Source organism: Arachis stenosperma, chromosome 1 (assembly GCF_014773155.1).
Source record: "Arachis stenosperma cultivar V10309 chromosome 1, arast.V10309.gnm1.PFL2, whole genome shotgun sequence".
NCBI lineage: Eukaryota > Viridiplantae > Streptophyta > Magnoliopsida > Fabales > Fabaceae > Arachis > Arachis stenosperma.
Window position 1 is genome coordinate 27,780,122 of NC_080377.1, and position 13,654 is coordinate 27,793,775.

At 37.4% G+C, this 13,654-nt stretch overlaps 1 non-coding gene across 1 annotated transcript; it reads right to left on the reverse strand.

The window, feature by feature from the left end:
• Positions 1 to 1,726: 1,726 nt before the first annotated feature.
• Positions 1,727 to 1,830, reverse strand: LOC130950870 (small nucleolar RNA R71). Its single transcript, XR_009073757.1, has one exon. It is a non-coding gene; the product is annotated as a small nucleolar RNA R71 (small nucleolar RNA).
• Between the last annotated feature and the right edge of the window lie 11,824 nt (positions 1,831 to 13,654).

Here is a 13,654-nt window from a genome sequence, read left to right on the forward strand (position 1 = left end):
TTCTTGTTTTATGTCTTTTCTTGTTTTTCATGTGCATTTTTGCATTCATATTTTTCATGCATTAAAAATTTCTAAGTTTGGTGTCCTGCATGTTTTCTTTGCATCAAAAAGTTTTCAAAATTATGTTCTTGATGTTCATCATGATCTTCATAGTGTTCTTGGTGTTCATCTTGACATTCATAGCATTCTTGCATGCATCTTGAGTCTTGATCCAAAATTTTCATGTTTTGGGTCATTTTTGTGTTTTTCTTTAAAAATTTTAAAAATAAAAAATATCTTTTCCTTATTTCCCTCCAAAATTTCGAAATTTTGGGTTGACTTGGTCAAAAATTTTCAAAATTAGTTGTTTCTTACAAGTCAAGTCAAAATTTCAATTTTAAAAATCTTATCTTTTCAAAATCTTTTTCAAAAATCATATCTTTTTCATTTTTTTTCCTATTTTTCGAAAATTTCAAAAATCTTTTTCAAATTATTTTCAAAATCTTTTTCTTATCTTTATATGTAATTTTCGAAAATTCACTAATAATTAATGTGATTGGTTCAAAAATTTGAAGTTTGTTACTTTCTTGTTAAGAAAGGTTCAATTTTTAAGTTCTAGAATCTTATCTTGTAGTTTCTTGTTAGTGAAGTAAATAATTTCAAAAATTTCTAAATTAAATCTTTTTTATCTTTTATTTTATCTTTTTCAAAAATTTTATCATTTTTCAAAATTTTGATTTTAAAATATCTTATCTAACTTCCTATCTTCTTATCTTTTTCAAAATTTGATTTCAAATCTTTTTCAATCAACTAACTAACTTTTTGTTTGTTTCTTATCTTTTTCAAAACCACCTAACTACTTCTCTCTCTTCTATTTTCGAAAATATCTCCCTCCTTTTTCAAAAATTCTTTTTAATTAATTAATTGTTTCATGTTTTAATTTTAATTACATTTTATCTTTAATTTTCGAAAATCACTAACCATCTTTTCAAATTTATTTTCGAATTCTTCCTTCTCTTCTCCTCTTCTATTTAATTAATTAATTACTAACACTTCTCTTCACCTCTCTTCCTCCATAAATCCGAAACCTTCCATCCCCATTCTTCTACCCCTTTCTTTTTCTACTAACATAAAGGAATCTCTATACTGTGACATAGAGGATTCCTTTTTCTTTTCTTGTTTTCTTCTCTCTCATATGAGCAGGAACATGGATAAAGGCACTCTTGTTGAAGTTGATCCAGAACCTGAAAGGACTCTGAAGAGAAGATTAAGAGAAGCTAAATTACAACAACCCAAAAACATCTTTAAGAGAAACAACCTTTCAGAAATTTTCGAACAAGAGAAGGACATGGCAGAAGAAAATAATAATAATAATGCAAGGAGAATGCTTGGTGACTTCACAAAGCCAACGTCCAAGTTTGATGGAAGAAGCATCTCCATTCCTGCCATTGGAGCCAATGATTTTGAGCTTAAGCCTCAACTAGTTGCTTTAATGCAACAAAACTGCAAATTTTATGGACTTCCATCTGAAGATCCTTACCAGTTTTTAACTGAGTTCTTGCAGATCTGTGACACTGTAAAGACAAATGGAGTTAATCCTGAAGTCTACAGACTCTTGCTTTTCCCTTTTGCTGTAAGAGACAGAGCTAGAGTATGGTTGGATTCACAACCCAAGGATAGCCTGGACTCATGGGATAAGCTTGTCACTGCATTCTTAGATAAATTCTTTCCTCCTCAAAAGCTGAGCAAGCTGAGAGTGGATGTTCAAACCTTCAAACAAAAAGATGGTGAATCCCTCTATGAAGCTTGGGAAAGATACAAGCAGTTGACCAAGAGATGTCCATCTGACATGTTCTCAGAATGGACCATATTAGATATATTCTATTATGGTCTCTCTGAATTTTCGAAAATGTCATTGGACCATTCTGCAGGTGGATCTATTCACCTGAAGAAAACGCCTGAAGAGGCTCAAGAACTCATTGACATGGTTGCAAACAACCAGTTTATGTACACCTCTGAGAGGAATTCCGTGAATAATGGGGTACCTCAGAAGAAAGGAGTTCTTGAAATTGATGCTCTGAATGCCATATTGGCTCAGAACAAAGTGTTGACTCAACAGGTCAACATGATCTCTCAAAATCTGAATGGATTGCAACACGCATCCAACAGTACTAGAGAGGCAGCTTCTGAAGAAGCTTATGATCCTGAGAATCCTGCCATGGCAGAGGTTAATTACTTAGGTGAACCTTATGGAAACACCTATAACTCATCATGGAGAAATCATCCAAATTTCTCATGGAAGGATCAACAAAAACCTCAACAAGGTTTTAACAATGGTGGACGCAGCAGGCTGAATAATAGTAAGCCATATCCATCATCTTCTCAGCAACAGACAGAGAACTCTGAACAAAACACTTCTAATTTAGCCAATATAGTCTCTGATCTGTCAAAAGCCACTTTCAGTTTCATGAATGAAACAAGATCCTCCATTAGAAATTTGGAGGCACAAGTGGGCCAGCTGAGTAAGAAAGTTATTGAAACTCCTCCCAGTACTCTCCCAAGCAATACAGAAGAGAATCCAAAAGGAGAGTGCAAGGCCATTGATTTAATCAAAGTGGCCGAATGCACAAGGGAGGAGGAGGACGAAAATCCTAGGGAGGAAGACCTCCTGGGACGTTCCTCAAGCAAGAAAGAGTTTCCTATTAAGGATCCAGAGGAATCTGAGGCTCATCTAGAGACCATAGAGATTCCTTTAAATCTCCTTCTGCCATTCATGAGCTCTGAAGAATATTCATCCTCTGAAGAGAATGAAGATGTGACTGGAGAGCAAGTTGCTCAATACTTAGGAGCTATCATGAAGCTGAATGCCAAGCTGTTTGGTAATGAGACCTGGGAAAGTGAACCTCCCTTGCTCATTAGTGAACTAGATACTTGGATTCAGAAGACTCTACCTCAAAAGAAACAAGATCCTGGCAAATTCTTAATACCTTGCACCATTGGCACCATGAGCTTTGAAAAAGCTCTATGTGATCTTGGGTCAGGAATAAATCTTATGCCACTCTCTGTAATGGAGAAGCTGGGAATCATTGAGGTACAACCTGCCTTGTTCTCATTACAATTGGCAGATAAGTCCATAAGACAAGCTTATGGAATAGTAGAGGACGTGCTAGTAAGGGTTGAAGGCCTTTACATCCCTACTGATTTCATAATCCTAGACACTAGGAAGGAAGATGATGAATGCATCATCCTAGGAAGACCTTTCCTAGCCACAGCAGGAGCTGTGATAGATGTCAACAGAGGTGAGTTAGTCCTTCAATTGAATGGGGACTACCTTGTGTTTCAGGCACATGGCCATCCCTCTGTGACAAAAGAGAGTAAGCATGAAGAGCTTCTCTCAGTTCAGAGTCAAGAAGAGCCCACACAGTCAAACTCTAAGTTTGGTGTTGTGAAGCCACAACCAAACTCTAAGTTTGGTGTTCAAACCCCATATCCAAACTCTAAGTTTGGTGTTGGGACTACACACTAAATTGACCTGATCACCATGTGGCTCCATGAGAGCCACTGTCAAGCTATTGACATTAAAGAAGCGCTTGTTGGGAGGCAACCCAATTTTATTTATCTAATTTTATTTTATTTTGTTTCTTTGTCATTTTTGTGTTTTATTAGGTACATGATCATGAGGAGTCACGAAAAAATCAAAAAAATTAAAAATAGAGTCAAAAACAGAAGAAAAAATTTTTTACCCTGGAGGCAGCACGGGCTGGCGTTCAACGCCCAGAAGGTGCATCTGGCCGGCGTTCAACGCCAGAACAGAGCACCATTTTGGCGCTGAACGCCCAAAACAAGCAACAACCTGGCGTTAAACGCCAGGATGGTGCACAGAGAGGACAAACTGGCGCTGAACGCCAGGAACAAGCATGAAACTGGCGTTCAACGCCAGAAACATGCATTACATGGGCGTTTAACGCCCAGAACATGCATCAATGGGCGTTTGAACGCCAGAATGATGCATGAAGGCATTTTACATGCCTATTTGGTGCAAGGATGGAATTCCTTGACACCTCAGGATCTGTGGACCCCCACAGGATCACCTCAGGATCTGTGAACCTCACAGGATCCCCACCTACCTCGCCCTCTCTCTCTCCCCATTCATGGTCATCCCTTCTGTTTTTCATTCACCACTCACCCTTTCCCATAAACCCCACTCACCTTCAAAATTCAAAATTCTTTCCCACCCAATCCCACCCATATAGCCGAATCCTTCTTCACTCACTCACCTCCATTTTTCTTCTTCTCTTCTTCTCTTCTTTCTTCTTCTCTTGCTCGAGGGCGAGCAATATTTTAAGTTTGGTGTGGTAAAAGCATAGCTTTTTTTGCTTTTCCATTACCATTAATGGCACCTAAGGCCAGAGAAACCTCAAAGGAAAGACAAAAGCTTCCACCTCTGAGTTATGGGAGATGGAAAGACTAAAAATATAAGCCGTCATAGCTCAGTGGTAGAACATGTGGCTGCAAATCAAGAGATCCCTGAGATACCTCAGGGGATAAGTTATCCTCCACACAAATATTGGAAGCAACTAAGGGTGGAACATCATGAGCACTCCATCATTCTCCAAGAAATAAGAGAAGAGCAAAAAGCAATGAGGGAGGAGCAACAAAGGCAAGGAAGAGACATAAAGGAGCTCAAAAAGCATCATTGGACCTTCAAAAAAGGCACCACCTTCACTCAGGTGGATTCATTCCTTGTTCTTATTTCTTTCTGTTTTCGGTTTTTAATATTATGTTTATCCATGTTTTGTGTCTTTATTTCATGATCATTAGTATGTAACTATGCCTTAAAGCTATGAATAAAATTCATTAATCCTTCACCTCTCTTAAAAGAAAAATGTTTTAATTCAAAAGAACAAGAAGTACATAAATTTCGAAAATAGCTCTTGAATTTAGTTTAATTATTTTGATGTGGTGACAATATTTTTGTTTTCTGAATGAATGATTGAACAGTGCATATGTCTTTGGATCTTGTTGTTTACGAATGTTAAAATTGTTGGCTCTTGAAAGAATGATGAACAAAGAGAAATGTTATTGATGATCTGAAAAATCATGAAATTGATTCTTGAAGCAAGAAAAAGCAGTCAAAAAAAAAAGAAAAAAAAACGATCTAAAAAGAGTATATAGAAAAAGAAGGAGCAGTAGAAAAAGCCAATAGCCCTTAAAACCAAAAGGCAAGGGTAAAAAGGATCCAAGGCTTTGAGCATCAATGGATAGGAGGGCCCAAGGAAATAAAATCCAAGGCCTAAGCGGCTAAATCAAGCTGTCCCTAACCATGTGCTTGTGTCATGAAGGTCCAAGTGAAAAGCTTGAGACTGAGTGGTTAAAGTCGTGATCCAAAGCAAAGAGTGTGCTTAAGAGCTCTGGACACCACTAACTGGGGACTTTAGCAAAGCTAAGTCACAATCTGAAAAGGTTCACCCAGTTATGTGTCTGTGGCATTTGTGTATCCGGTGGTAATACTGGAAGACAAAGTGCTTAGGGCCACAGCCAAGACTCATAAGTAGCTGTGTTCAAGAATCAACATGCTTAACTAGGAAAGTCAATAACACTATCCGAAATTCTAAGTTCCTAGAGAAGCCAATCATTCTAAACTACAAAGGAAAAAGTGAGATGCCAAAACTGTTCAGAAGCAAAAAGCTACAAGTCCCGCTCATTTAATTATAATTAATATTCATTGATATTTCTGAATTTATAGTATATTCTCTTCTTTTTATCCTATTTGATTTTCAGTTGCTTGGGGACAAGCAACAATTTAAGTTTGGTATTGTGATGAGCGGATAATTTATACGCTTTTTGGCATTGTTTTTATATAGTTTTTAATAAGTTTAAGCTACTTTTAGGGATGTTTTCCTTAGTTTTTATGTTAAATTCACATTTCTGGACTTTACTATGAGTTTGTGTGTTTTTCTGTGATTTCAGGTAAATTCTGACTGAAATTGAGGGATCTGAGCAAAACTCTGAAAAAGGCTGACAAAAGGACTGCTGATGCTGTTGGATTCTGACCTCCCTGCACTCGAAATGGATTTTCTGGAGCTACAGAACTCCAAATGGCGAGCTCTCAATGGCGTTGGAAAGTAGACATCCAGGGCTTTCCAGAAATATATAATAGTCCATGCTTTATTCGAGGAATGATGACGTAACTTGGCGTTGAACGCCAAGTTCATGCTGCTGTCTGGAGTTATACGCCAGAAAAACGTCATGATCCGGAGTTGAACGCCCAAAACACGTCATAACTCAAAGTTCAACGCCAAGAAATGCCTTAGCTCGTGGATTGATCAAGCTCAGCCCAAGCACACACCAAGTGGGCCCCGGAAGTGGATTTATGCATCAATTACTTACTCATGTAAACCCTAGGAGCTAGTCTAGTATAAATAGGACATTTAACTATTGTATTAGACATCTTTGGTCTCAGTTTTGTTTTATTCTTCATCTTAGGAGATCATTGATCACGGTTTAGGGGGCTGGCCATTCGGCCATGCCTGAACCTCTTTCACTTATGTATTTTCAACGGTGGAGTTTCTGCACACCATAGATTAAGGGTGTGGAGCTCTGCTGTACCTCAAAGATTAATGAAGTTCTATTTTCTTTTATTCAATTCCTCTTTTATTCTTATTCCAAGATATTCATTCGTACCCAAGAACATGATGAATGTGATGAGTTAGATAACCCTCATCATCATTCTCACTTATGAACGCGCGTGATTGACAACCACTTCCGTTCTACATGCAACACAAGCTTGAATGTATATCTCTTAGATTCCCCAACAGAATCTTCGTGGTATAAGCTAGATGGATGGCGGCATTTATGAGGATCCGGAAAGTCCAACCTTGTCTGTGGTGTTCCGAGTAGGATCCTGGGAATCCGGAAAGTCTACCTTGTCTGTGGTGTCCGAGTAGGATTCCGGTAATGAATGACTGTGACGTGCTTCAAACTTGTAACCTGCTGGGCGTAGTGACAACGCAAAAGAATCAATGGATTCTATTCCAGTAGGGGAGGGAACCAACCGGTGATTGGCCGTACTGTGACAGAGTGCGTGAGCATTAGCTTTCACTGCGAGGATGGGATGTAGCCATCAGCCATGGGTGATGCCTCCAGACTGGTTAGCTGTGTGAGTGACAGCCGCATAGGATATTTCCCCGAGAGGATGAAAGTAGCCACAGCTGATGGTGAACCCCTATACAAAGCTTGCCATGGAAAGGAGTAAGAAGGATTGAGTAGAAGGAATAGGAGAGCAGGCGTCCGAGAGCTCTACAGCATCTCCATTCCGCTTATCTGAAATTCCTACCAATGAATCTACATAAGTATTTCTATCCCTTTTTATTATTTATTTCTTTCTATTTTCGAAACCCATAAATCAATATTTAATCCGCCTAACTGAGATTTGCAAGGTGACCATAGCTTGCTTCATACCAACAATCTCTGTGGATTCGACCCTTACTCACGTAAGGTTATTACTTGGACGACCCAGTACACTTGCTGGTTAGTTGAACGGAGTTGTGAAGAAAATAAACAGTACCCTAAGGGTATATGTCAAAGCTCAAAAGATAGAATAAAATTTATACAACTTAAGAATGTTGAATCACAATTTCGTCCACCAAGTTTTTGGCGCCGTTGCCGGGGATTGTTCGAGTATGGACAACTGACGGTTCATCTTGTTGCTCAGATTAGGTAATTTTCTTTTCAAAAATCTTTTTCAAAATTTTTCTTTTTATTTTTCGTGTTTTTAAACTTTATTTTCGAAAAATAATAATAAAAATCCAAAAAAATTAGAAAATCATAAAAACCAAAAATATTTTGTGTTTCTTGTTTGAGTCTTGTGTTAATTTTTAAGTCTGGTGTCAATTAGCCATGGGAGCAAACCAAGGGGTACTACTAGAGATTGCTTGTAAGCTATCTAATGAAAATGAATTATCTATAGGAAATGGATCATATTTAATGTGCTCAAGGTGGCTCAAATAATCCGCAATCAAGTTTTGGGATTCACTTTTATCCCTAATCTCAATGTCAAATTCTCGCAAGAGCAAGATCCAACGAATGAGTCTAGGCTTTGATTCATTCTTTGTTATCAAATACTTGAGGGCCGCATGATCCGAGTACACTACTATCTTAGAGCCTAGCAAGTATGGTTTAAACTTGTCTAGTGCAAAAACAACCCCTAAGAGCTCTTTCTCGGTAGTAGTGTAATTAGATTGCACCACATCCAATGTCTTTGAAGCATAGGCAATAGTATAGGGAAGCTTACCCCCGCGCTGCGCAAGCGAGGGACTCACAATATGATTGGAGGCATCATACATGATTTTAAATAGTTAGAGGCATCACACATGATTTGAGGCTATTGGAACTAGATGGTTGGGAGGCATTTTTGTTGTTGTTGGAAGAAGGTAAAGACATTCTAGATAGAGTATTGGCAATGGACGCTATTTGGTCACGGAATATTTTGTAATTTTTCTATTGTTTTTTCACCATAGACCGGAGTTTTTTTTTTTTTGTTCTTGGAGAAAGGGACGAAAAGTATCTTCAATAGGATTTTGACTTGAAGAAGAAGGAGGTTGGTTAATGTGAGCTTGTTATTTTTTGTGAGGTGGTTGGTATTTTTTGTTGTGAGATTAGTTTTGGTATTGGAATGAGGGATTATGGTGTACTTGGTTGTTCTGGTAAGAATGGTTATTGAAAGGTGGTTGATGAGAAGATTGGTAGCCTTGTTGGAGTTAAGAAGGGGAGATTGGATGGCCCTTAGTTCCACCTTTGATTGTAGTTATCCCGCCACCCCTTGATTATAGTTATTTCTAGGAGAATAAGAACCTTGATTTTGAGGGTGGTAGGTGAAACAGTTGTTGTAAGGATTGGCCACCGCAAGAGTGTAGTCTTCTTAAATTTGAAGGCATTAGTCGGTGTGGTGTGAGGTATAAGATTACACACTACACACCCTAGGAGGTCCATCAATTTGCAAGATTTGAAGTGGAGTTTGGATAGATCGCATGGATGGAGAACATTATTGGTGTTGATGGATTTGCTTGAGAAGATTGGTCATCTCTCCAAGTGTCTTAATCAATGCTGAATCGAATTGAGATACTTTTGCCACACTCTTTGAATGATTGTTACTCACTCTAGTATGTTGTGTGGCTTCCGCAACATCATTGATCAACCTCCATGCCTCATCCGCCGTCTTGTATTTCACAAGAGATCCACCAAGCATCAAGAAGTCTCTTGTCTTATGGACAAAGGCCTCCACAAAAATAGCTAATGAGTAAAGGATCATCCATCCTATTATAGGGACAAGAGTCTAGTAGTCTCTTGAATCGATTCTAATACTTGTAAAAGTGATTCTTGGTCCCTTTACATAATACTAGAGATTTCCTTTTGAATGTAATTAGTCATTTCTGGAGGAAAGAATTTATCCAAAAAATCCTTTCTCAACAAATCTCAATCAGTCACCATTGCATCAGATTGAGCATAGAACCATTCTTTTGCTTGTCCATCAAGAGAGAAGAAAAAAGCAAAGACCATGATGGCCATTTTATCAGACCCATATCTCCTGGTAGTAGAGCATGCCACTTGAAAATATCTCAGATGTCTTATTGGATCCTGGTCCAACAACCCATGGTACTTAGGCAACAGATTAATCAGACTATTCTTCAGTTCAAACTTTGCATCCAAGTTAGTGTATCGTGCCTGAAGCGGTTGGAGGACAATGTCTGGCGCTCCTTGCTCATGCAAGATAATCTTTCGAGATTCAACCATATGGTTATTACCTGCAATGCTCAAAAGTATGTCAGAAGTTCCAACAATAGAATAAGATGTCCATTCATTGAATGAAGAGTCCAAATCACTATCAATTGAACTAGTGTATCGAAATGCTCCTCAAAGGGGGTCAATGCACTAGCTGTATAAACCAACCGACGCTTAGCTTACCGAATGTGAAGCAAGGTTCTTTCAATTTCAGAATCAAATGTGGCTAAGTTAGGATCCAGTTGTGACCTAGTCATTCAACTTGAAAACCATAAGTTCATGCATTATTAAAAACATAGAGCAAAAGCAAACATATTATGTGCATTATCTATATATTCACAACAACTAAACAAAGCACACATTGCAATGATCCCCGGAAATGGTGCTGGTGCACGAAATTGTGATCTCTACTTTTCACAACTCAAACAATCTCCGGTAATGGCTCCAAAAACTTGGTGCTCAATACCATGGTCTAAACATAATTTCACAACTTCGCACAACTAACCAGCAAGTGCACTGGGTTGTCCAAGTAATAAACCTTACGCGAGTAAGGGTCGATCCCATGGAGATTGTTGGTATGAAGCAAGCTATGGTCATCTTGTAAATCTCAGTCAGGCAGATTCAAATGGTTATGGATGATTTATGGATAAAACATAAAATAAAGATAGAGATACTTATGTAATTCATTGGTGAGAATTTCAGATAAGCGTATGAAGATGCTTTGTCCCTTCCATCTCTCTGCTTTCCTACTGTCTTTATCCAATCCTTCTTACTCCTTTCCATGGCAAGCTGTATGTTGGGCATCACCATTGTCAGTGGCTACAGTCCCGTCCTCTCAGTGAAAATGTTCAATGCGCTCTGTCACAGCACGGCTAATCATCTGTCGGTTCTCAATCAGGTTGGAATAGAATCTAGTGATTCTTTTGTGTCTGTCACTAACGCCCAGCCTTCAGGAGTTTGAAGCTCGTCACAGTCATTCAATCAATGAATCCTACTCAGAATACCACAGACAAGGTTTAGACCTTCCGGATTCTCTTGAATGCCGCCATCAATTCTAGCTTATACCACGAAGATTCCGATTAAGGAATCCAAGAGATAAACATTCAAGCCTTGTTTGCTTGTAGAACAGAAGTGGTTGTCAGGCACGCGTTCATAAGTGAGAATGATGATGAGCGTCACATAATCATCACATTCATCATGTTCTTGGGTGCGAATGAATATCTTAGAATAAGAATAAGCCGAATTGAATAGAAGAACAATAGTAATTGCATTAATACTCGAGGTACAGCAGAGATCCACACCTTAATCTATGGTGTGTAGAAACTCCACCATTGAAAATACATAAGTGATAATAGTGATCATTGGCTTCGGCCCCAGAGAGGGAACCAGAAGAACCAAGTTGAGAATACAATAGCAAAAGGTCCTATATGTAGAGAACTAGTAGCCTAGGGTTTACAGAAATGATTAAATGACATAAAAATCCACTTCCGGGCCCACTTGGTGTGTGCTTGGGCTGAGCATTGAAACATTTTCGTGTATAGACTTTTCTTGGAGTTAAACGCCAGCTTTTGTGCCAATTTGGGCGTTTAACTCCCATTCTTGTGCCAGTTCCGGCGTTTAACGCCGGGCAGTTTTGAGCTGATTTGGAACGCCAGTTTGGGCCATCAAATCTCGGGAAAAGTATGGACTATTATATATTGCTGGAAAGCCCAGGATGTCTACTTTCCAACGCAATTGAGAGCGCGCCAATTGAGCTTCTGTAGCTCCAGAAAATCCACTTCAAGTGCAGGGAGGTCAGAATCCAACAGCATCTGCAGTCCTTTTCAGCCTCTGAATCAGATTTTTGCTCAGGTCCCTCAATTTCAGCCAGAAAATACCTGAAATCACAGAAAAATACACAAACTCATAGTAAAGTCCAGAAAAGTGAATTTTAACTAAAAACTAATAAAAATACAATAAAAACTAACTAAAACATACTAAAAACATACTAAAAACAATGCCAAAAGCGTATAAATTATCCGCTCATCAGGTGCCAAAAACTTGACGAACCTCTAATGACCAGTTTAGAATTTTCAATAAATCAAAACTCAAGTGTGTCACAAGTATAGTTCCAAATCGGTAACTAGTGCTATCAAAATTTAGTTCGGTTGTCACAAGTTCAACCTAATTCAAATCAAAATAGCCAAGAGTATTACTCCTGGGTCATTCTCTCTAGGATGTGCAATTGTGTGAATCAAAGTTGGTTGGGGTAATCAGGGTTGATGAGCATAAACAAGAAATTAAACTACGAAGCTAAATATGTAAGAAACTTAAACTACAAGAAACTAAAGCAAGGATGATATAATTATCAACTAAGCAATTATGGAGTTAACAAAGCATGACATGAATCAAAACCTATTCTAAAGAACCTAATTAAACTAATTAGAAATAGCTAAAACAGAAAATGATTGAAGGAAGTTTTTTGGTTTTTAGTCTAAGTATAAAAGGCTCTTTGCTAAGGTATGGGAAAAAGGGTCACCATCCTTGTCTAACAATCATATAATGACAATTGTGAGGAGTCAATTCCATTAAGTCTACCTCTATACTTGAGGCAAGTCAAATAGGCATGGTCAACATTAATCCATAAGTCCTAATCTAACTATTAATTGACTTAGTAGAAAACTAGTGTTAATGCATATCAATTTAACTAACATAGATCCCACATTATCGATCTAATTAGACACAATGATTCAAGGTTACCTAATTCCTTTAACCTAGGGTAAGAGTGTGAAAACTACTCTATAATCAAAGAAAACATTTCATCAAACACTTGGTATACACTAAATGAAGACATGAGTAATTTGCAGAATAAATAGAAATTAAAACTATCAACTACACATAATCACTACCAAAGGCTATAATAGACATGAAAAGAACATAAAACTCAAATTCAATTAAATAAATTTAATATTGACAAGAGTATCAAACTATGGTCATAAGTAACAAAAATGAGTAATTAATAAGTAAACTAGGTAATGGAAAATATAATGACTACAAAATTAAAAAGAGAACTAAAATTAAACAAGACCCAAGTTATAATTCAATAGCAAAATATTTATAATTCTAAGAAATCTTAGAGAGAAGGAGGAATTTCTCTCTCTAGAAAAAGAACTAAAACCTAAAACCAAAAACTAAGAAAAAAAATCCAAGTATGAGTGTGTCCATCGCCTTCCATTCTCCAATCAATTAGCCTCAGTTTGGTCATGAAAATGGGTCAAAAGAGCTCCAAAAATCACCACTCACGTATTCATTTAATGAGGTACGCTTTTGGCGTTCCGCGTATGTGGCAATGGTCTCTCGTACGCGAGACTACTGAAACTTCAAATTTCCAAATCTTAATCATTCCTTACTTTTGCATGCTCCTCTTCACTTTTTAAGCCATCTTTGATGAATAGAATCAAGAATGAAATAAATTAATCGATTAAAAGTCTCAAAAAATATGTTTTAGTCACTTAAGTACAATTAGAAGAAAATAATAAAAACATGCAATTTTCATGAATAAATGTGAAAAAAGTCGACGAACTCTACTCATTTAAAGTAGATAAATACCATAAAATATAGATTTATCATAGGACTTGATTGAGGTTAATCAAAACTTTTTTAGATGTAAATAGAACAATTAAAATCTCAAAGACCAAAATAAAATTAAGTTTAAACACTACCAGAAAATTAGTTATTACAGACGAATATTTCTGACGGATTTTATCCCACGGAAATACAGACAGAATTTCAGAGGGATTTTTTTGTCGAAAAACAAAAAAAAATGAATTAGCATAAATTACAGACAAAAAACAAAATCCGTCGATAATTCTGTCGGTAAAATTAATTTATTTTCGTAGGAAATAGTTACAGACGG